Source organism: Lissotriton vulgaris, chromosome 1_1 (genome assembly GCF_964263255.1).
Source record: "Lissotriton vulgaris chromosome 1_1, aLisVul1.2, whole genome shotgun sequence".
In the NCBI taxonomy this organism is placed as follows: Eukaryota; Metazoa; Chordata; class Amphibia; order Caudata; family Salamandridae; genus Lissotriton; species Lissotriton vulgaris.
This window is the reverse complement of record NC_141685.1, coordinates 1,626,354,765-1,626,376,199: the sequence shown is the minus strand read 5'-3', so window position 1 is coordinate 1,626,376,199 and position 21,435 is coordinate 1,626,354,765. Positions and strand designations below refer to the sequence as shown.

The 21,435-nt window shown below is 45.9% G+C and overlaps 1 protein-coding gene across 2 annotated transcripts in view; it reads left to right on the top strand.

Moving 5' to 3' along the window:
• The window catches only part of ADM2 (adrenomedullin 2), a 153,612-nt gene that overhangs the window by 55,959 nt on the left and 76,218 nt on the right, over positions 1 to 21,435 (top strand). The gene's annotated exons all lie outside the window — the stretch shown is intronic.

The following is a 21,435-nucleotide window of genomic DNA, read 5'->3' as shown; positions in this document are numbered from 1 at the left end:
TCAACTAACATCTTCCAGAGCAAAATCTATTATAGAAAAAAGCAACAATTATCCCCATTGAGAAATTGTCAACACTGGCACCAACCAAGAAGCCATCCTTATATGCCTCTTTGCTTAGCACTGGGAAGCCAGTAACATGTACCTCAATGTCTTAAAAAAATTATCAACATGAGCTCCAAATGAAAAACACTAACATTGGCATGTAAACTCATGAATTATTGACAGTGCTTAATTTGTGGTGGTGTTTGCCAGTACTCAGCACCTGCACTTATTTTTAAACACCAGCATAAGTTTACGAGAGTACACCTCATGGTGGCACTCTCGGCCTATGTCCTGAGCTCAGCATTTAAAAATGGTAAAACATGGACTTCCCCAGAGCTTAGGGTGACCTGCCGTACTCTAAAATGTCACAGTGTTTTTACGTGTGATGGTCAGTAGCTAATACTGGCATTGCCAAAAAGCAGCAGTGGCAGGAGCTGTTGGTGGTACTCGCTGCAGTGGAATACCTTGGAGTCTCGTACTTTTTTTGGTCTAAAAAGACGTATCCAGCTTCAAAGTCGTAGGTGTTTTGGGCTGCGCTAACCTCTTTTTGTACCTTTTCCGTCAGAATTACTGAGGTTGATGCTGGAAATCACCTCTCTGGGCAGAACCAGCAGCCTCACCCTAGAGTGCAGGCAGTCTCTCTTTCGTTGGTGCACCCTTGTGAACATTGGTTCTTCCGCCTGACAGACCTAAGACCCGCCATTAACTCTACCAGGCAACACAAGCCGTGGTCTAGACTGGTGGAGTATGAAAAGGGCTGATAGGTCAGGCCTGATGATCTGCTAATAAGTCTTCTGTCCCTAATTACCACTGCTGTCAATGGTAGCATGCCCCGGAGGAGGTCTTGCATACTGCAACTAGTCCAGATGTAAGCTACGATGGTAAGAGTCTTTGGACCATGTCACTCAAACTCTGGGGTCTCTATCTTGCCAGGAGCTACCAATGTCCTCAGTGTTTGTTCTAGAATTTGTCGGTTGTTAACAAAACCATAAAAGCAACAACTTCCCACAGAGAGGACTTCAAAACGACTTCACTACATGGACCTTGCAAACTACACAGAAACACCCTGCAGCAAAGAGGAAGACCTCTATCTCCTCAACAGGGCCAGAAATCTGGACCTGTCCCCCTTATATAATAACAACCTGCTGTTTATGAAAGCAATAAACATGGTCCGATCGCCATCCTGAGACTTTATTGGTGATTATGTGGTGCCCCACTAATCCACACCACTCACTTCTTTGTTCCTGCTGGTCGCCGTTGCCAGCTGCTGCCACTCCTCCGCAGGAAGCAGGAACTGGAAGCACCAACGCTTCCAGACTCCCCTAGCTAATCACGACACTGCTGATAGCAGCGTTGTGCCGTGGTTTGGCGCTCACAGAGGGAGGGGGAGGCTGGGCATGTTCTCCACCCAGACTGTTATACAGCCTGGGTGGGGAACATGCAAATTGTGCATGACTGTTTGGCTGGCCTGAGATGGTAACCACTCCTCCGCCATGATATCACAGGAGTCCCGCCCTGCTCCTGCAGACACAAGAAGATGATGTACGGAGTGCTGAAACTTTTCAAAACTCACCCCCAGTCACAGATCTCGGCATACCCTGTCAACTTAAGCCGAACAAAGCAAACACAAGGAGATGATGGACAAAGCAAACACAAGGAGATGATGGACGGAGTGCTGAAACTTTTCAAACACTCACCCCCAGTCACAGATCTGGGTTGAATCCATCATCATTCTTAAGTTCACTTCGCCACCCCAGTTCAGACACAGCTATATGCAAATCAGCCTTGACCCTGTGCCTCATTGGAACAGTCCAGCCTGAACTGCCAAGCCAGGTCTTGCCTGGACCGGAAACAAGCATACTGGGATCATTTTCGGGGTAACACCCGTCATCAGCCAGGCTAGCTTGAATCCAGTGGCAAAGCGAGCAAGGCACCCACGTCTGGGCATACCCTGCCAACTTAGGGCGAACAAAGCTAGCACAGAGAGATGAAAAACAAAGCAAACACAAGGAGATGATGGGCAGCGTGCTGAAACTTTTCAAACACTCACCCCCAGTCACGGATCTGGGTTGAATCCATCATCATTCTTTTACTCACTTCGCCACCCCAGTTCAGACACGGCTATATGAAAATCAGTCTTGACCCTGTGCCTCATTGGAACAGTCCAGCCCGACCTGCCAAGCCATGTCTTCCCTGGACCGGAAACAAGCATCCTGGGACCGGTTTCGGGGTAACACCCCTCATCAGCCAGGCTAGCTTGAATCTGGTGGCAAAGTGAGAAAGGGGCCCACTTCTGGGCACAACTTATCAACTTAGGGCAAACAAAGCAAAAACAAGGAGTTGATGGACATAGTGTTGAAACTTTTCAAGCACTCCCCCTCAGTCACAAATATGGGTTAATCCATCATCATTCTTTAGCTCACTCTGCCACCCCAGTTCAGACACAGCTATATGCAAATCAGTCTTGACCCTGTACCTCGTGGGAACAGGTCAGCCGAACTGCCAAGGCATGTCTTCCCTGAACCGGAAACAAGCATCCTGGAACCAGTTTCAGGGTAACACCCCTCATCCGCCAGGCTAGCTTGAATCCAGTGGCAAAGTGAGCAAGGGACCCAAGTCCGGGCATACCCTGTCAACTTAGGGCGAACAAAGCAAACACAAGGAGATCATGGGCGGAGTGCTGAAACTTTTCCAACACTCACCCCCAGTCACGGACTGGCGGTAACTGCAATACTTTAAATAAAAAGATAATGATTGGTTATTATCATTTTATTTTTTCCTTTGCACTGCTTTAAAGCAGTAGGGCGACGCTCCTCTGCCTTAGCGGAGGAGCCGCCCCTGCATTTGTCACTTTGTTTTATATGTTTAACGGGTAGCATTTACATCCTATTTCACTACACCAATTCAACACTAATCCTCATGGGTTTCAGAGTAGCATGCTACTCGCCAAAAAAGCTCATCAAAACCCCATCACGGGTAGCAAGCTTTATATAGATACAAAACTCTCTCCCTCTTCAATTTGACTGCCTACCCTTCTCTATCCAAATAACCGACTAACCTATCCACCACTCAAATTACTTCAAATTTCACTATACTAATTTTCAACACTAATCCTTTATGTGTTCCGGAGTAGTGTGCTACTCGCCAGAAAAGCGCTTTAACACCCATCAGGAGTAACAGGTGCTATATGAATGCAAACCTTTCTTCCCCTTCTATCCCTCCGCTATCCTTCTGACTCCAAATAACTGACTAATATCTACCACTCTAATTACTTTCATATTTCACCATACTAATTCACCACTAATCCTTAATGGGATTCCGGAGTAGCATGCTCCTCGCCAAAAAAAGCGCTTCAACATCCCATCGGGAGAAAAAGCGCTATATAATTACAAACCTTTTTTCCTCTTCAATCCTTCTGCTAGCCTTCTGAATCCAAATAACTGACTAACCTATCCACCACTTAAATTACTTTCATATTTCACTATACTAATTCAACACTAATCCTTTATGGGTCCCGGAGTGGCGTGCTACTCGCCGAAAAAGCGATTTGACGCCTCGTCAGGGGTAGTAAGGGCTATATAAATGCAATTACAATAGAATACAATACAATATTGCAATCAACCATTTCTGTGGCACCATAGTTCTTTCCTGATCTGTGATTCCCTGTGGCTTAGCTCTGAGGTTTCCATTGATCAGCTTTATTTTGCTGTTTGGTTGTGTGTGGTGAGGACATGTTTTTGGTACCAGTCTAGTTTTCTAATGGATGCATGGGGTGTGCTGAAAAACTTTCCTATGATTTTTTCTCTAGTTGACTGACTAGGCAATACAGTCAGATATTGACCCTACCTTAGGACCCATACTGAGAGCAAGGGTCTTTAAAAACAGACTCATGCGCTTTAATCATCCCCTTTAATGAAATGAATCGTGTAAAGAGGTGTAAAGGCAGAGCACATGCAAGAAATAGAGCAAACAGGGGGGGGCTTAGAAAGTACTTGCAGGAGACATGGACAGACAACAGTGCATGGAAGTTTAGAACACCAGCAGTCCCTAAGTCATCAGATGTTATGTGTCTTTGGCCTTTCTTCTACTCCTCCCACTTTTAGGAGTCGTGCTCTCCCTTAAGCCCCCAGCATCCTGCTCCTCTCCATTTCCTTCCACCTCTTACTGCTCTTGGGGAGACTCCCTCCATCCAACCTTCCCCATTCATGCCTTCTCCTTGCGCCTCTATCCATGGGAGGTGTGTCTCCCTCCCTCTCCTCCCAGCTGTTTCTCTATTGTTTTACTAGCCCTGCTACCGTTTATATAGTTCTGAGTGAAAATTAAATTATGCCAGTGTAGTTTGTGTAATTGCAGTAATTTGATGTTACACAAAATTCTTAAAATAACGCCCTGACACCGATTTGAGTCAAAGATTTGTGGCAAAAAGATACCATAAACAAATCATTCTCAGTAAAACGTTACCATGAATGCACAGGAACAACAGAACACAGTCTGCAGCTATTCGTGGTGCTGGTGTTTTTTTTTTTCCCCCCACAATGTTTTAGCAATCAATGCATACTAGTGTCAGTACTTGACAGAAGGATGCATTTCACTCTAAAATATGGTGTAAAATGACTGATTTGCATTCTGTTTAATTAGATGTATTTTCATGCAATTTTGCTGAATTGTGCATAATTGTGGAAAAGCAAATTACACGAATTTCCCACCCCTACTATTTTTTACCTTCTTTCCTTTTTTTTGGCTTCTTTTATTTTTTCTTCTCTGTTTTCCTTTGTTCCTTCCTTTCCTGGTTGCGATGGGCATAGAAGAAAGGCTAGCGCAGCCCCTTTTTTCCTTACAATCCATTTTCTTCATCTTTTTCAGGTCACGCCAATTAGACAGTGCATGTGCTGTCTGTTAAGAGACATATTGTGGGCTTACCAAGAGTATACAGGGGTTTGGAGTCTGCCCTTACTTACCATTGGTTAACTTTCCTGTCACTCTGGTTTGCCTGCTTCTTATTTGTGTCCCAACTTATTAAACGTGCTTACCCGTTCCATTGAGCAAAGCCACCTTACCATTTCTTTTGATTGGCTGGTTTCTGTGCTCCCACTGCTTGCTTCTCAAGCACTAGTTTTTTACTTCTGGGTTGGACACTCCATGGGAGTGCATGTGTTTCCAGCTGTCCTGCTTGCTTACTTCTTTTCCCTGCGGTCTGTGTTGTTGTCTGTTGCCCTTGTGCTTCCCCCCACGTTGCCATCCATGTTGTGCTTGCCCATGTGTACCCCCCCCCCCCCGCCCGTTGCTTTCTTGGATGTGTGGTTCTCCTCCGCTGGCATCACATTTCTGTTTTGCCTGTTCTTTTCTCCTCCCCAAAGCCACCTAGGGTTGCCACCTGGCAGTTCTTTTTATCAGCCTGGCCTCCTAATCCTTGACCTTTTCTCTGCATTTGACACGGTCAATCACGACAACCTCTCATCCACCCTGAAGAACAGGATGGATTTCTCTGGTTGGGTATTACAATGGTTCTCGTCCTTCCTCCACCACAGATCACAAAGAGTTAAGTCGAATCACTCTCTCTCACATCCCTCCCCAGTTCTCATGGGGGGTACCTCAAGGGTCCGCCCGTTCTCCCATACTCTTCAACCTTTTCCTTGAACCATTAGCTAAATCATTAAATTTCATGCGCATTCTCTTCCATATGTATGCGGACGATACGCAACTTTATTTAAAAATCTCCACCACGGATAACATCATCTCACTCAACACTACCCTAGCATTTACTCAAAATTGATTAACTGAGAACCAGCTCCTGCTCAACACCTCCAAAACTGAATTTCTTCTCATCTCGCCTCCTACCCAAATCCCTAAGCCAAACCTTTGGTTGAATCACCTCATTGCTTTCAACTGCACCGCCCACATTATAGACTCAACCAAATATCTTGGAATCACCCTGGGCAAGCACCTGAACATGAAGAATCATATCAGCAATGTGTGTAAGGGAACAAATCACTTGATGAGGACACTTAGAAATAAAAACCATTCCTTCCGTAACTTGATTTCAAGCATGTGGTCCAAGCGCTTGTCTTACCGAGATTAGACTATGGCAGCTCTACGCTCTGTGGCCTCCCCAAACACACCCTGGCTCCTCTAAGAGCATCACTGAACGCTGAGGCTAGACTGGTTACAGGTACCAAATGAAATGTGCATATATCCCCAGTCCTAAAATCTTCCAAATGGTTGCCCTTCAAAGCTCGAATCCAGTTAAAGATTGCTATTCTGACGCACAAAGCCCTTCACTTCAAAACGCCCAGGTATCTAGCGCAAAAGCTTGAATTATCCTTGGTGGTAGAGCCTCAAGAAGCGCTTACACTTTCCTCCTGAAACCGAAAATCTTTAACAAAAAAGGAACTTGCCACCAAGCCTTCTCCGGCGCCGGTCCAAAGATTTGAAACTCTCTGCCACCGGAAGTACGCAGAATCTCCTCAACGACTGACTTCAAACTGAAAGCCAAAAGATTCCTAATGAACAAATTCCTACCTTAATGTGGCTAGGCTCACCTGCTCAAAGCCATTGTCCATACAACCACTTGACCATCATGGGATATTGCTCTTCTTTACCGCATAATATTTCCCCCCGTAGTCCGATATTTACCTGTTTATTGTATTACTCTCCTTTGACCCATTTGTAGTGCGATTATGCGATTATTCTTGTTTCTACTCGTACCTGATGTTGTTACTGCATTTATTACCTTCCTTCCATACTTTTGGAAAGCGCTCTGTTATCCTTCGGGATCATGTTCGTGCTATATAAACCTTTATAAATAAATGAAATAAATAAACACTGGCACCCTTGCATTAAGGTGCAAGGGTGTCTGTGTTGGTGCTAGGCAGCAATTTTTAGCGCAAGTAAAAGGGAAAACATAGGTGTGCGCCATATTCTTGTAAATAGAGTGAATCCCTGCGTTTTTTAAATGACGCAGCGCAGCAATGCAAAAGTTGCCACTGCATGATTTCCTTGTAAATACAGCCCCAGGTTTCATCAGACTGGCTTTTCAACGAATCAACAGGCAATCTTTTCAGGGAACGACACACATACAGTTTTTTCGGAGTTCTTTGCCCCCTGGAGATATCGAAGGGCACCACCGGGCTGCTCTGGCCCTGAGACAGAGTGTCTCCTCTCCCTGGTTTCACTCGTCTTCCTTCCTTTGACTCGTCAGGCGCTTCCTGGAACCCCCGTGGTGAGGAGAGCAATGTCCAAGGGTCACGCGGGAGCCCATGGTAAGCACTTCCGTGCACCGGCTGCCCGCGGTGAACTCGAGGGAGGCAGGTTGCACAACTGGGCACGGGCAGGCCGATCCATGGCAAGAACGGTGGGGGTGGGTAACAGCCTCGGGCCGTTCGGGACATTCCAGCATCAAAGGCTGCTTCGGCCACGTGCAGTCTGCGAGGCGTGTCTCTTAATTACCCAAGGGGCTGAGGATGAATCGGTTCTATGTCACGCTAGGCTTGTCACGGAAAGACTGAGCGGCTTGGGTAGAGTCAGTCAACTCTCGGGCTGTCTCTTTCAGATAGGTGAAAAGACAGTCTCATGACATGCTAGGTTCAGCACAGGATTGACTCTCTCCTCCGGCCGTACTTGCCTTTCAAAGGCAGGTTTACGTCACATGACTGACTCCCGCGGTTAAGGGCCACGACTAGTCAGGGTAACTGATAACTAAGACTAGATCTATTTTTCACTGTCAAGTTGACCGGACTCCGTCCAAATGCCTCCTGGTTGCCTGACCCCTCAAGGGCTCTCTGGAATTAGAAATGGCCATTCGGAGTTTTCCTTCTCAATATTGTGAACTTGGAATCTTGAACATTTAAATCCAAATAATCAATGTCCAGTGTCCACATGCCTGGGCCTTACAAGGACACAGAGGGTTCCCCCCATCCGGTGCCCTTACCCCATACCCTACTCTCCTGCAGCCTCGGCAGAGACTCCCTAGAGTGCTTTGAGGTCATTTAGAGGGCACAAGGGCGCCAGAAGCGGCTCGGACCCCCCAGTTGCACACTTAAGACTTTTAAAGTAAAGAGTACACACTCAGGCCAGCTTAGGGCACGCATGGTTTGCTGGAAGCCTGCAGCCCTCAGACTGGAAGAGTCAGGACAGCCCGGACTATTAACCCGTCTGTGACACCTGGGCGGGCTCGAGGTGAGGGGGGAACAGTTTACACCCCTCGCACTGGGACGGGGGTGGGAGGGGTCCAGAAGGACTCAGAGTGTGAAGAGAGTCAGAATTTGTGACGACCTTTGAACTGGTAGCCAGAGGGCCGGACCGGTCACAGCACCCTGGGTAGTTGTGACCATAGGATCTATTCTAAGCCCCGAGCGCCCCCTTCAGGTTAAGGGGTTCACTGTCTGCCACCCGACAGTACAAGGGAGTTCAGCGACATAATACACCTTTGAAAATATTGAAAATTCTTTATGGGTCCCTAAACATATGGGTTTCTTCATCATACCGACGGCCCCAAAGTACTTTGCAAAGCTTTACCATTGCCCTTTTGGTTAATGAGCAATATTTTTTTAAAAAGTGAAACAAAACCTGAACGATGTGATTTGAAACCTTGCATGGTGTGTGGTGCCCCAGCTTGAACAATCCCTACCTTCTACAAACAAAATTAATTCTTTCACAAAGCAAGGAGTGTTTCTAAAATTCTATAATTTTTAATACAGAATAAAATAGTTCCTATTCTTTTTTTTTACAACCAAATAGTACAGTCCAGTACAGCACTTACTGTTTTCAGTAAACAATTCCCTGTTTGATATTTTTCCAGTGTAGCTGATCCAAAATAAACTTGTTACAAAATACTTAACAGTTAACTTGTGATATGACCCTATGTTGCGGTCTCGGGGCCTGTTGACATTTACTAACTACTTGGACTCGTGGTTTATGATGCCTCATAACCCCTGGATGGCCGTCTAGGCCCATTGTATTCAATTATCCGTTATGTGGCCCATGTAGGCAGTATATCGAGGTATGAAGTTAGTTCTATTAACTGCTTTCGCAGTTGGTTATTTGAGAATGCCACACGATCGTCATATTTCTTGGCCACGACTTTTCCATTCTTTTAAAGGCAAAGAAGGAATTAGTGTTGTGTGACTGATATTTTTCCGTTTCCATCTGTTAATAAGTAAGTAAATATTCCGAGGCAGGCCTGCGTGTGCAGGCCTCTCTCCGCGGCCTCTGATGGCACGCTGGTCGGCGCACGGCCGCGGCAGGGGAGGAGGACCCGGGCGAGGCTGGCCTTGGGGTTTGGCTGCGTGACCGCTAATGACAACTGGAAGTACAGATCCTGGAAAGGCCCATGTTCCGTTCCACGCCCTGTGGCGTTGCAGGTGGGCACCGTGTTCGCTTGCCAATGGGAACTGAGCATACACGGAACAGAAAGGACTCTGGGACTCCATGACAGGCAGGCCTCTGGTGACGCGGGACCTACTTACAGGCCTGTCTCGGAAACACTGGCAGGGCTGGCTGGAGCAGGCTTGTGCTCATGTCTAGCTAGCAGTCTGGTGCTTCTGAAGGCCTGCGGGGCTGGGTCAGGGTCAGACGTGAGGACGCCTTTACCCCCTGCATATGGTTGCCATCCTTTTTTAGGTCTCGCCTGTCGATGCGCATGCGCATTGAGCAAGCAAGACTATGGGGGCTTATCCACTCTTTATCCAACTTGCATGGAATCGTGGCGATTCCTTGCAGTGCACGAGAAATTTAAGCTCAATGCGCATGCGCATTGAGCTTAAAAGCGCGTGCACATGCCCCCAGCCGCCTGCCTTGCCTATTCTCCCGCCCCCTCACTTCTTGATTGCACGGCCGCTAGGCCGTGTCTCCCCTACTCTCCTCCCCCCTCCCGCCTGCCTTGTTAGTTACTGCAAGCATACAGAGCTGTTTTGCGACGGGTAAATCTCGCGAGGTGAGAGTGGGCACAGTCGGATCTGGCGGGCTGTCGCTTTCCTAAGTTCACCGGCTCCGCAGCCCCAAACATCGTGGAGCAGTAGCTGACAACTAGGGCCAGTAACTGGCGCATGCTGTGCTCTCGCACCGGTACCTAATTCCTCTTTCTTGCTTTAAGCCTTCGCAAATTTTAGTTAACAGCCATGTTGGGTGAAACGGGGGGTTACATTGAAGCTTCTCGACTGGGGTTGCGTACCCTCACTAAGATGGCGCTTTTATAACAGCAGACTTGTGGAATGCCCCTCAAAACATGTCTGCCAAGAAAAACGTGACGCGCAAATTTTAGTTAACAGCCATGTTGGGTGAAACGGGGGGTTACATTGAAGCTTCTCGACTGGGGTTGCGTACCCTCACTAAGATGGCGCTTTTATAACAGCAGACTTGTAGAATGCCCCTCAAAACATGTCTGCCAAGAAAAACGCGACGCGCAAATTTTAGTTAACAGCCATGTTGGGTGAAACGGGGGGTTACATTGAAGCTTCTCGACTGGGGTTGCGTACCCTCACTAAGATGGCGCTTTTATAACAGCAGACTTGTAGAATGCCCCTCAAAACATGTCTGCCAAGAAAAACGCGATGCTCGGAAGACTCGTGATGTTAAACATGCGTTTACCCTCAACCGTCAAAGTGAATGAACTGTTGCTACATTTAATAGCTATTAAAAACCCATCAGCATTTTCTCCTGTATGGTTTTCAGGTTTTCCACACTCCACAAACACCCTCTGCCTAACAGCTGAACAAAGCCACACTTGCGTCGAAGTGGAAAGTCCCCGACGATCTCTGTTCGATCTTTAGTCTGCTTTGCTTTCACTTTCTTTTAAGACAGTAAAGTTACCATTTCCAGGAAAGGAAGGACACCCACGCGCAGTACATGTGAACTCCACCACTCCCATTCCATCTGCTCCATCCATATTTTTTAGGTCTCAACCCCTCACTCACCCTCACTCTCACTCATCCTCACTCACCCTCAACCCCTCACCCTCACTCACCCTCAACCCCTCACCTTCACTCACCCTCAACCCCTCACCCTCACTCACCCTCAACCCCTCACCCTCAACCCCTCACCCTCACTCACCCTCAACCCCTCACCCTCACTCACCCTCAACCCCTCACCCTCACTCACCCTCAACCCCTCACCCTCACTCACCCTCACCCTCACTCACCCTCACTCACCCTCACCCTCACTCACCCTCAACCCCTCACCCTCACTCACCCTCACCCTCACTCACCCTCAACCCCTCACCCTCACTCACCCTCAACCCCTCACTCACCCTCAACCCCTCACTCTCACTCATCCTCACTCACCCTCAACCTCTCACCCTCACCCTCACTCACCCTCACCCACCCTCAACCCCTCACCCTCACCCTCACTCACCCTCAACCCCTCACCCTCACTCACCCTCAACCCCCACTCACCCTCAACCCCTCACCCTCACTCACCCTCACCCTCACTCACCCTCACTCAGCGCAACCACAGCATCTTCACTAAATATATTTAATAAACTTTAAGCTATTGGCAATATAAAATAAAATCCATTTTATTTACGTATGAATTATCAATTGTTTTTTAAAGCCATTGATTTTTTTTATATCAATACATATAAGTCACATATAAGTCCCGTTAATACAAAACATGTTGCTTTACAAATGCTAGAGGTGTCACATTTACAAAAATTATAACTATTGGCTTTGTAAAGAAGAAAGCTATTAATTTAGCTATTTAGAAAAAACAACACATAAATAAAAAACAAAAAAATAAATAACACCTATAGCTCAAACTTTACTACTGCGAGACCTATTGCATTTCCAATGCTTGTTCAAGCAAGAGTCGAGCATTACTAAATTAAGGCCTAGACTTAAGGGGTGCTCGCGCGGTGCTGCTGAATTTTCCTCTGAGCTCACGGGCTTTTGTAATGGTTAGGAAATGAATGGAAAGTTTGCGCCTCAAAAGCGCTAGCCCTGTGGGAGTTCTGACGGTGTAAACCCGCTATGGGCCCCTATAGCACGGGTGCTCTTGTGACAGCACACGTCCCTTGACTGAGGTGAGGCTGCTGAGATATATCTGATGAGCCCAAACCGGAAGTGTTGCCAATGCTAACCCCACCAGCCTCTACGGGGCATTGGCCTGCCACAAAATGTCTGGTTTTGTAATAGTTTATTCTGTCTCTTGCAGCAGAAGTAAACCAATTATGTACGTCAGCACGAACGGTTAGTTCTGAATTATTCCCTTTAAATGCCCTACAGTGTTTCTTCCTGAGACTGCACGAGTTTGTCAAATGAGATTAAACATACTAATGTCACGTGTGGCAGCGGAGGTACTGGTGCTGTCTATGCTTAGAGCATATTAACAATGCTTCTTCACACAGGAAGTTTGCAATCTTGTGACCCTCACAAGGTAATTGGTCATGGGAGTTCTGTCCTCTGTGGCATGCAGAATTATGTCTGACACTTTTGGTAGTAGGGGCTTTTTGCCATTTCCCTCTGAATGTATCCATATTTCTTTTTTGCTCATCTTGTTGGTATGTGTTTGATGTATTTATGTCAGTGTAAAAACGTATACTTCCACCTGCATTTAACTGGTGAATGCACACCCACACTTTGACATAAGGAGGGTTTTAATGTTATAAGTAGCCACAGCCGAGTATATACATATGTACAACCTTTAGGCTCGTAGTTATGGCAGACTGTGTCGAGAGGCAACCAATGAAAGCTCCTATTCCTGTTTTTTATTTTTGAAAATAATTACAGACTTGGAAAAGGTTGATTTCTTTATGGAATATATGTAAAGGCTGAACATTCCTTGCCACAGTCCTTACTTTGTCAGCTGAATTTTCTATGTGGCCTTGTGGCAACCTAGGAGGTGACTACCACCGCCGGCCTGTCACCATGAGAGGCACCCTGAGCCTCGTCCTGCTTTTCAAATGAGGCAGTCGAGGATCCTGCGACACAAGGGGAAGGCCACCAGATGGTCTAGGATCACAGACCTGCAAGTATAGAAACTACACTTTAACATGTCAGCCAAAGCAATTTCTGCTGCACCGCATGTTTTCAAGGCTGGGAACGGGTTCCACTCGGATAAAGAGCTGTTCGAAGCGCCCTTGGCTGTCCCCGCAGACTCTGGAGGAAAGGGCTGTTCGTGGTCGGTATAGGAGTGGTGACCTGCTCATCCATTTGACCGAGACTAATTTCATTAGGGCATGAAAATCCCCTCTGGTCCCTTTATGGCTGGCTTGCATTCTATTGCAAGTGGATGGATCTAAATCAGCTATTTCTAAATCGCGTCAGATTGTGGGTGTCTCTATAGCTACCAGTGTCCAGTGCAGATGGGTGTCATGTCTCGGAATATTCTTTTAGTGTAACTTGCATGTCTCAAATATACAGAAGTGTTGCACCATCTTTTCTTGTGTGCCATTTATCGTCTATGTTCATGGCGTTGCTGAATCCTCTCAAAGTACGGACTCTGTCGAAAAAGATGGGCGAGGAGGCAATGCCCTGATTACTTAATGGCAATCTTCATTACTCCCATCTCCGGTTTTCCTCAGCACAGGCTCAGCAAGGTCCTGCTTCCCTGCTCCTTTGGATAACTTCCATATGTGAGCTTACTATAAAACAGGAGAATTATGGGGCAATGGGCTCTTCAAAAATGAAAAGAGTAAGGGAATGCAGGAAAGGCTGTCCATGGTCCTGCAGGACTGTTTCATAGGCATTGCTTGTCTAGGGACCAGGGCCTACTGAAAGAGATTCCCACGATTCTTAGTGCAAAGCGAGGCGCCCAACATCTTAGCATGGAGGGATCAAGGCCGTACGAGAACCCCTCTCTCTGGAAATCAAGGAGTTGTAGAGCAGTACAAGTCCTGGAACGGAATGAATGGCTCTATTTCCACACCATATATTGGAATTAGCCCAAACTTTGATGTAACTCACCCGTGTGGGCGGGTGATGCACATCTTGAAATGACGTATCTAGGTCTCTGTATCAGCTGTTTGCATGAAGTCATTTAATCTCAACTTGCATGCCATCTGCCAAAGATGAAGAAGAATCGGTTTGAAGGAGAGGAAGGAATGTTGAGGGTAAGGGGGGGGGGAGTGATCAGGAGGGAAGGGACGGGAAAGACCTTCAGAAGCATCTTGAGAGTAGGCTTTATGGCTAAGGCTTGGAGAAGCAAAAACATGGGCAGCGCAGACTACCTCTTCCTAAATCTTCCAAAGCACCTTCTGAAGATGGGGAGGAGTGGTGCGGCATGCATTAACAACCTCGGCCACAGGAAGGAAAACGCATTCACTACCTGGGCATTTGCTGCCACAGACAGAGTGGCAAAGGCTGGAAGCAGAGTGTCACCCAGGTAGGGTGACCAAAATATGAAAATCAAAAACCGGGACATTTCACATAAAAAAATAGAAGAAAGACTGCCATTTTACTTCAACCGAGTACAGAGAATGACAGAACAGGGAGTAAGAACATGAATAAAATACCATTTTTAAAGTCAGTAGTATGCCTGTTAATTAAATTGTTTTCTTATAACAGCTGCTAACTGCCCCTGCTTTGGAAAACCCAAAAAAACACACAACACCGTTTTCAGTCACCCTCTCTAAAAACTGGGACATAAGCTACATTTCCAGAAATCTGCCGGCACAGCCAGGGCCGCCGGATCTTCAGCGGAGGATCCATACAACGTAGAGACACTCACATTGTGCCTTCCAATGAAGTATGATTTCAACTCTTTGTTGTCTGTGCGCACAAGCACTGCTGAACCCTAAGGAGAGGGGAACCAAGCCTGAAAGAGCTTGAAACATGGAAGTAGCCCCCCCCCCCTCCAATTTTGATAAATTACCCATGGTGAATAGGCGCTAAGGCCAAAGCTTTTGCCAAAGTCTCCTTGTGTGGCAGGTGTTAGAAATGGGGTTTCTGGTTGGCTAGGGTATGCACCTAAGCCAGGCAGAACCCACCATTCTAGTCAGAGTAAGTAAGTAACACACCAAAGATAAATTGTGCTCACTCTCTGATAGCTTGGAGCTCAGCAGTCAGGCTTATTATCAGAAGCAATGTGTAAACGGTTTGTGTGACACACTCACACCAGTAACGCAATGAATGCACCACAAAAATAAACTCCACACAGCATTATATAAAATATGTGGTATACTGTACATAACATAGACCAATAATGCCATGAAAACAATGTATGCTTTCCAAATTTTCACAGTTATAAATAGAATTTGTTATCCTGGGCAAAGCAAGGATAAAACGGTAAAGATTCTGTATATACTTCCCAAGTTATCACCCTTCCTAGGATATTATTTTGAGGGGCATATAAAAACAATACCTCAATGCTCAAGAATGTGGTCACTCTCTTTATGGAGGTTATGGTAAAGTTCTTGACGAGTGCTTGTAGAGCACTCGAGAGTTTGGGATTCTAGCATGTTCTTCCCACCGATCAGTGCAACGAAAATAAAATACAATGGGTACACAAAGAGTGGCGGGGCCTCAACATCCTAGAAGAGTACCTTTATTTTTGTGCACCTGCCGGTTGAGAGTGCCGATGGACCTCCGACACGGAGCCACAATGCCGTGTACTATCCTTCGGCTGTGGGTGAGGTTTGCGGCGGGCTGATGTCGCGGCCAGGTCATTCAGGCTGGGGGCCAGGCTAAGAGATTCCCTGGGTCCGACAGTGCTTTCAGCACACCTGGTTCCCTGAGGGGGCTGTTCTGAGGGGGTTCTCCTGATTCAGTGGTGATGAAAGAAGCCATCAGGCTGTGCCTGAAAACAGGGTCTGTACAAAACCAAACACGGTGAACGGGTGCTACTTGTGCAGAGACTGTGGAGTACTCAACCCCCACTGGTTCTGAGAAATCGCAAAGCGCTCCACACGTGCTGAGGAAACGGCAAAGCACAAAGGCCGACACCTGTAGGTAGGGCATTGCAGAGGGTAAAATGAAGCACCACAATCAATCCCTTGGGATGAAACAGACACACTCTTGTATTGTAGCTCGAAGCATACAGAGTGGATTCAGCTGGTACATGAACTCTATAAAGTCCTGGAGACCTGTAAAGAACCAGAGGTAACCTTGACATGTCGTTGGGGTTCTTGGGGTGATTTGATGTAGATGGCAGAATCCTTCCTCCCTCCCTGCAGAGGCATCAGGCCAACACGGCAGAGCACAGTGCAAAGTGGCAGTCCATCCTGGCAAAAGTGGCAGTCCCTCCTGGGGGCGTAGCTTCTCTTAGTTGCAGCTCACTAGGACAAAGACAGTTTAGAATTGACCCATGCTGATTATTTTCCACAGTAAACCAGAGCAGATGCTATCCATATGCACTCCAATGTGAAAATAAGCATCTATCAGATCCAGTCAGGCAAGGAGGTAATCCGGTTTGGCTACAGAAGAAATGGACCAGAGAGATGTCAGCACACTGCTCGCCAGTATGAAATCAACTTTGGAATGACATTCACTCAACAGCTCTGTGACCAAAAACAGAATGAACTACCCCAGATCCCTTTGAGAGACAGGCCTGTGGGTGATTTTTCTTCTTTTGAAGCATTTTGTGAACTCACTCCAAGAAGGCCTAACACTTTTGCATGCACTCTGTCAGAGGTATCGTTCATAGGAGCGGCAAACATGGCTGGAAAGCAAAGTTAATAACATATCCACCTTCGAAGGTAGCCAGAACTGTGATGTTCCTTCCTAACTTCTCAATCGAAGTATGTGTATGTTCGTGTCTCCAACTCTAAGCCTCTCTCAGACTGTAAATGTGCTATTGATTCCTACAATATGTTTCAGGCGAGCCTGGAGTGATATTCTTGGACTGCAGGTTCTGGGAAAGATTGCCTCACGGTGAGAGATACCCTGTGCAGAAAATATCTCAAGTACATTCTCCTATAACTTTGCCCAAAAAATAGGGGGTGTGGGTTCTGATCCGCCCTATGCAAGGGTTGTCATATCACTGTATAACCAGCAAGATGGTACTAGGTACAGAGAGGCATTTAGTGAATATATTTCTAGGCAGCAAGCTGAATGGACCCTCAGTCAGCCAATACAAATGTAATTGGACCATAACAGTCTATAAAATAAATATATCACTTCAACACAGATTACCACTAGAAATCATAAGATTGCAACAAGAGGCAATACCTTTTCACAAAAAGTAAAAATCAGCCAAGGCCAACTGCCACATCTCCAAAGCAAATGTCGAAATTGACAAAGGAAGAAATAAGCTCCCAAGGAGTTTAGTCTTTTATGGTTTGGCCCAAAGAGCAAAACAATGATCTGTGATAGAGTAACCCTCAAGGAAATTGCCTTGCTCTGTTAGTATTAAGTTTCGACCCGAAATCCAGGCATTCAGGTTTTGTAAAATAATTTTCGAGTAAACTATGGCAGGAAGACTAATCAAACGTACAAGAAGGCTGGTGTTGCCTGTTTTGCATACTGGCTTCTCTGTAACACCCTTCCAAGACACATGGGATTGCCCAGTTGCTTCATCCAATGAAAAATTAGTAATTGACGAATGCATAATTTCACACTAATGGTATATTCTTAGGGCCCGTGGCTCTACTTAACTTTATTGAGGGATCTGTATTTATCTCTTATGTTCTGAAAAGAAAATGAACTACAATGTCATTGTCCACCGTATAACTTTCCTCACAAGAGAGCCCCCTTGTTTGACCAAATAGATTCATCAGGAGAGATACCCTAGATTCCTCAAGGAATGCACAAACCAAAGGAAGGATGTCCAAGACAGCACTGACTAACTAAAGCTCATATTTGTCTTGAGTCACCTGATTTATTTTAGGATTTTTATATAGCGCTGACCTGACCGGTGGGTATCGGAGCGCTTTACAACAGTTACAGAGCATGTGAAACACAGATATAAAGATGTGTACAATTCAGAAATACAGATACTGATAGGTCCCATTACCAGAGAGATCAGGTTAGAGGTCTAGCTGCTGTAGAGTCAGGCAGAGTGAGGAGTCAATTCCCATGTTCCAATCGCTCCTATCGGTTCACTAGGGATCGATCGAGGAACAGGGTTTTGAACTGGCTTTTGAACTTTGCAAAGGAGACAATAGCATTAGTCACCAGTACCTATGATAAAATGCTTGATTTTCCTCCTTCTCCGATGATCTACAGTGACTCTTAAGCTGCTTCAATTTCAACTGAGACACCATCTTTGTTTCACGTTTGCCTGGTACTGCATTTTACGCAAATTACTATTAAGGGTTTGACTCGATTTACGAAACCACTTATGATTTGTATGGCCCCTCGAGGGCAGTTCGGAAAGCCAAGCATTTCTTTCTTTGGCTGAACCTTGTAGGCATGCGAGTGTTCACATGGCTCCCAAGTTATATGCAGCACGTCCCTAACTCGGGTGAATAGCATCTAAGGACTCCATTGCACTTTGGAGAGTCGCGTGTGTGTTGTAGTGCCAGCTTGTCAGAGACTCTAATCTTCAGAAATACTCATAAAGCCAGGACTAACTCAGCATCGGGGACTTCCCAGCATGATGTGCTGCTTGATGTGATATTGCAGCCGCATGTGATGTGCAAATATATGTTGGATATTTACTCAATACTGGATTTTCATTTTGGGCAGGGCATGTTAAAAATGAATGATTTCGGCAGGGAGGTTGGAAAATAAGACAGAGTACTAAGTACTCACCCAGTTATAGTTCCATGCCTATCCTTTCTGCAGACAAACCACCGCCCAACACTATTCTCTATCTAAGAGTGTTGGTTCAGATTAATAGAGTGTGCTATGTACTGGATATATTGAAGTGCCGGGTCCAGTTGTAAGCAGGGACACATTCATCCACGTTTTCAATTTAATTAATTGTTCTGCAAATTGAGTTTCAATCTGTCTGTCTGTCTGTCTGTCTGGTTATTCCAGAGAAGATGGGAATAACCAATATTTCCAAATAGGCCATGGGTATCCTATAGCGGTAAAAGGTAACACCGGATCTTTTAGAACTGTGTAATTAGTGCCCATCACGGGATGTGTAGAAGGCAGCATTATGGGGACAAATCCAACTTTATACGTATATTAAACTGTAGATTTCTTGGTACGGAATAGGGTGAGCGCAGATCGTTGTATGGGCCTCGGGTGTCTTCCCCTGTCACCCTGTTCTGCCTTCTGCTCACAGTGGAACTCGTGATGCTACAGAGATGGACATGGATGGCGTTAAATCTCTTGGGCTGTCAACTTTGTTTCCTCAGTTTCTAAAAGGAAGGAAACATGGGGTTAGAAAGCTTTGCACAACACTTGTAGGGGGGGGGCTGTTTTAACTATATGAGGTCACGATTGGACCTTCTTTTAGACGGTAAGGGAAGCTTGCACTGCACTGGGGACGTCATATAGGTGTGGCTAGGTGTTCTCTGCCCATCATGTTCAGCTGAGAGCCTCATGGAAACTGGCTCCCTGAGTCTGGGATGAGTCAGCACAGCCTGAAGCGAGATGGCAACAGCACAGTGCAACTTCTTAAAAGAAAGACTGGCAGAAAAGAGTGAGGGTTTTCCATAGTGAAAAGATACTCTGTGTTCACAGACGCCGAGGAGATGACGAGAGGGGAAAAGGGGTGGACAGAGCGTTCCTAAAACCTTTTTCAAATGTTCAGGTGCAAAGGGCAGCAGGAAATTAACATTCATTAAGAGAGGGATGACAAGAACATTTCACATCTGTAACACTGGGGCATAAACGGATTTGTATTTACTTGCAACAGAAAAAAACATTTTCAGTCAGGAATGTGAAACCAAAGTCCCATAACTTAACAGAGCACAGGTCACTAGTCAGATCTGGTGGTTTACCTGGGCCAAGTGTGGAATAGAAGTGCCACTGGCAAACGAAACAAGCATTTGCAATGCAATAGGTCTCGCATTAGGAAAGTTTTAGCTATTGGTATTGTAAGTGACACATTTTTTATTTATGTGTTGGTTTTGAAAATAGCGAAATTAATAGCTTTGTCATTTACAATTTCAATACTTATAACTTTCGCAAATGTGACACCTATAGCATTGTAATGCAATATGTGTTGTATTTACGTGACTTAGATGTATTGATATTACAAATAACAATAGCTTTTAATTTGTTTTAAATAATGAATACTTAAATAAAAGTTATTGTGATTTATAATGGCAATAGCTTAAACTTTGGTAAATAACTTTTGTAAAGATTATGTTCAGTGTATTTTATTGTGACGAAAATCCAAGAACAGAAGTGAAATATTAACATCTTTTTTGTGACATTTGTTATAAAGCTTGAAACATTGAGAAAACATATTTGAACCAGTTGTTGTTGAAAAGTTGCACATATTGATGCTGTGGTGGCGCTGAGTGATGTTGTGGTAGCAACGAGTGATGCTGTGGCATTCAGTGATGCTGTGGTAGCGCATAGTGATGTTGTGGTGCCCCTGAGTGATGCTGTGGTGGTGCTGAGTGATGCTGTGGTGATGCGATAGAGTGAGTGCGATAGATAGATAGAGTGAGGGCGATAGATAGATAGATAGAGTGAGGGCGATACATAGATAGATAGATAGATAGATAGATAGATAGATAGATAGATAGAGTGAGGGCGATAGATAGATAGAAAGATAGATAGAGTGAGGGCGATAGATAGATAGATAGATAGATAGATAGATAGATAGATAGATAGATAGATAGATAGATAGATAGATAGAGTGATGGCGATAGATAGAGTGAGTGCGATAGATAGACAGAGTGAGGGCGAAAGATAGATAGACAGATAGATAGAGTGAGGGCGATAGATAGATAGATAGAGTGAGGGCAATAGATAGATAGATAGAGTGAGGGCGATAGATAGATAGAGTGAAGGCGATAGATATATAGATAGATTGAGGGCGATATATAGATAGAGTGAGGGCGATAGATAGATAGATAGAGTGAGGGCGATAGATAGATAGATAGATAGAGGGCGATGCTTTCCTATGGGGCGACCAGATGGCCGAACTTCCCTGGAAGTCCCGATGAGGTGCCGTTTGCCTCCCGGATCCCAGGAGGTCGGGCAATTTCACTCCTTGGGTCCTCTCTGTCATCTCGTGTGCACAGATTATTAAAAAGGGGGGTAATTTTCCTCAGGATTACTAGGGAGAGGGTCAGTCAGACCTCCGTGAGGTCTGGCGATTCTGAATCAGGGGAAGGCAGAACCCGGGCCCGCCCGCCAGGGCCCCCAGGGGCCTGGGTACGCATCGCCTCTCAGCCCCTTGCCGATGGTTCTTTTTCTCTGAGTTTGCTCAGGCAGACCTCCGTAAGGTCTAGCGATGCTGAGACGGGGGAAGGCAGCACCCGGGTCCGCCCGCAGGGGCCCCCAGGGGCCAGGGTACGCACCTGCCTCTCAGCCCCTTCCCGGTGGTCTTTTTTCTCTGAGTTTGCTCAGGCAGACCTTCGTGAGGTCTGGCGAAGCTGAGACGGGGGAAGGTGGC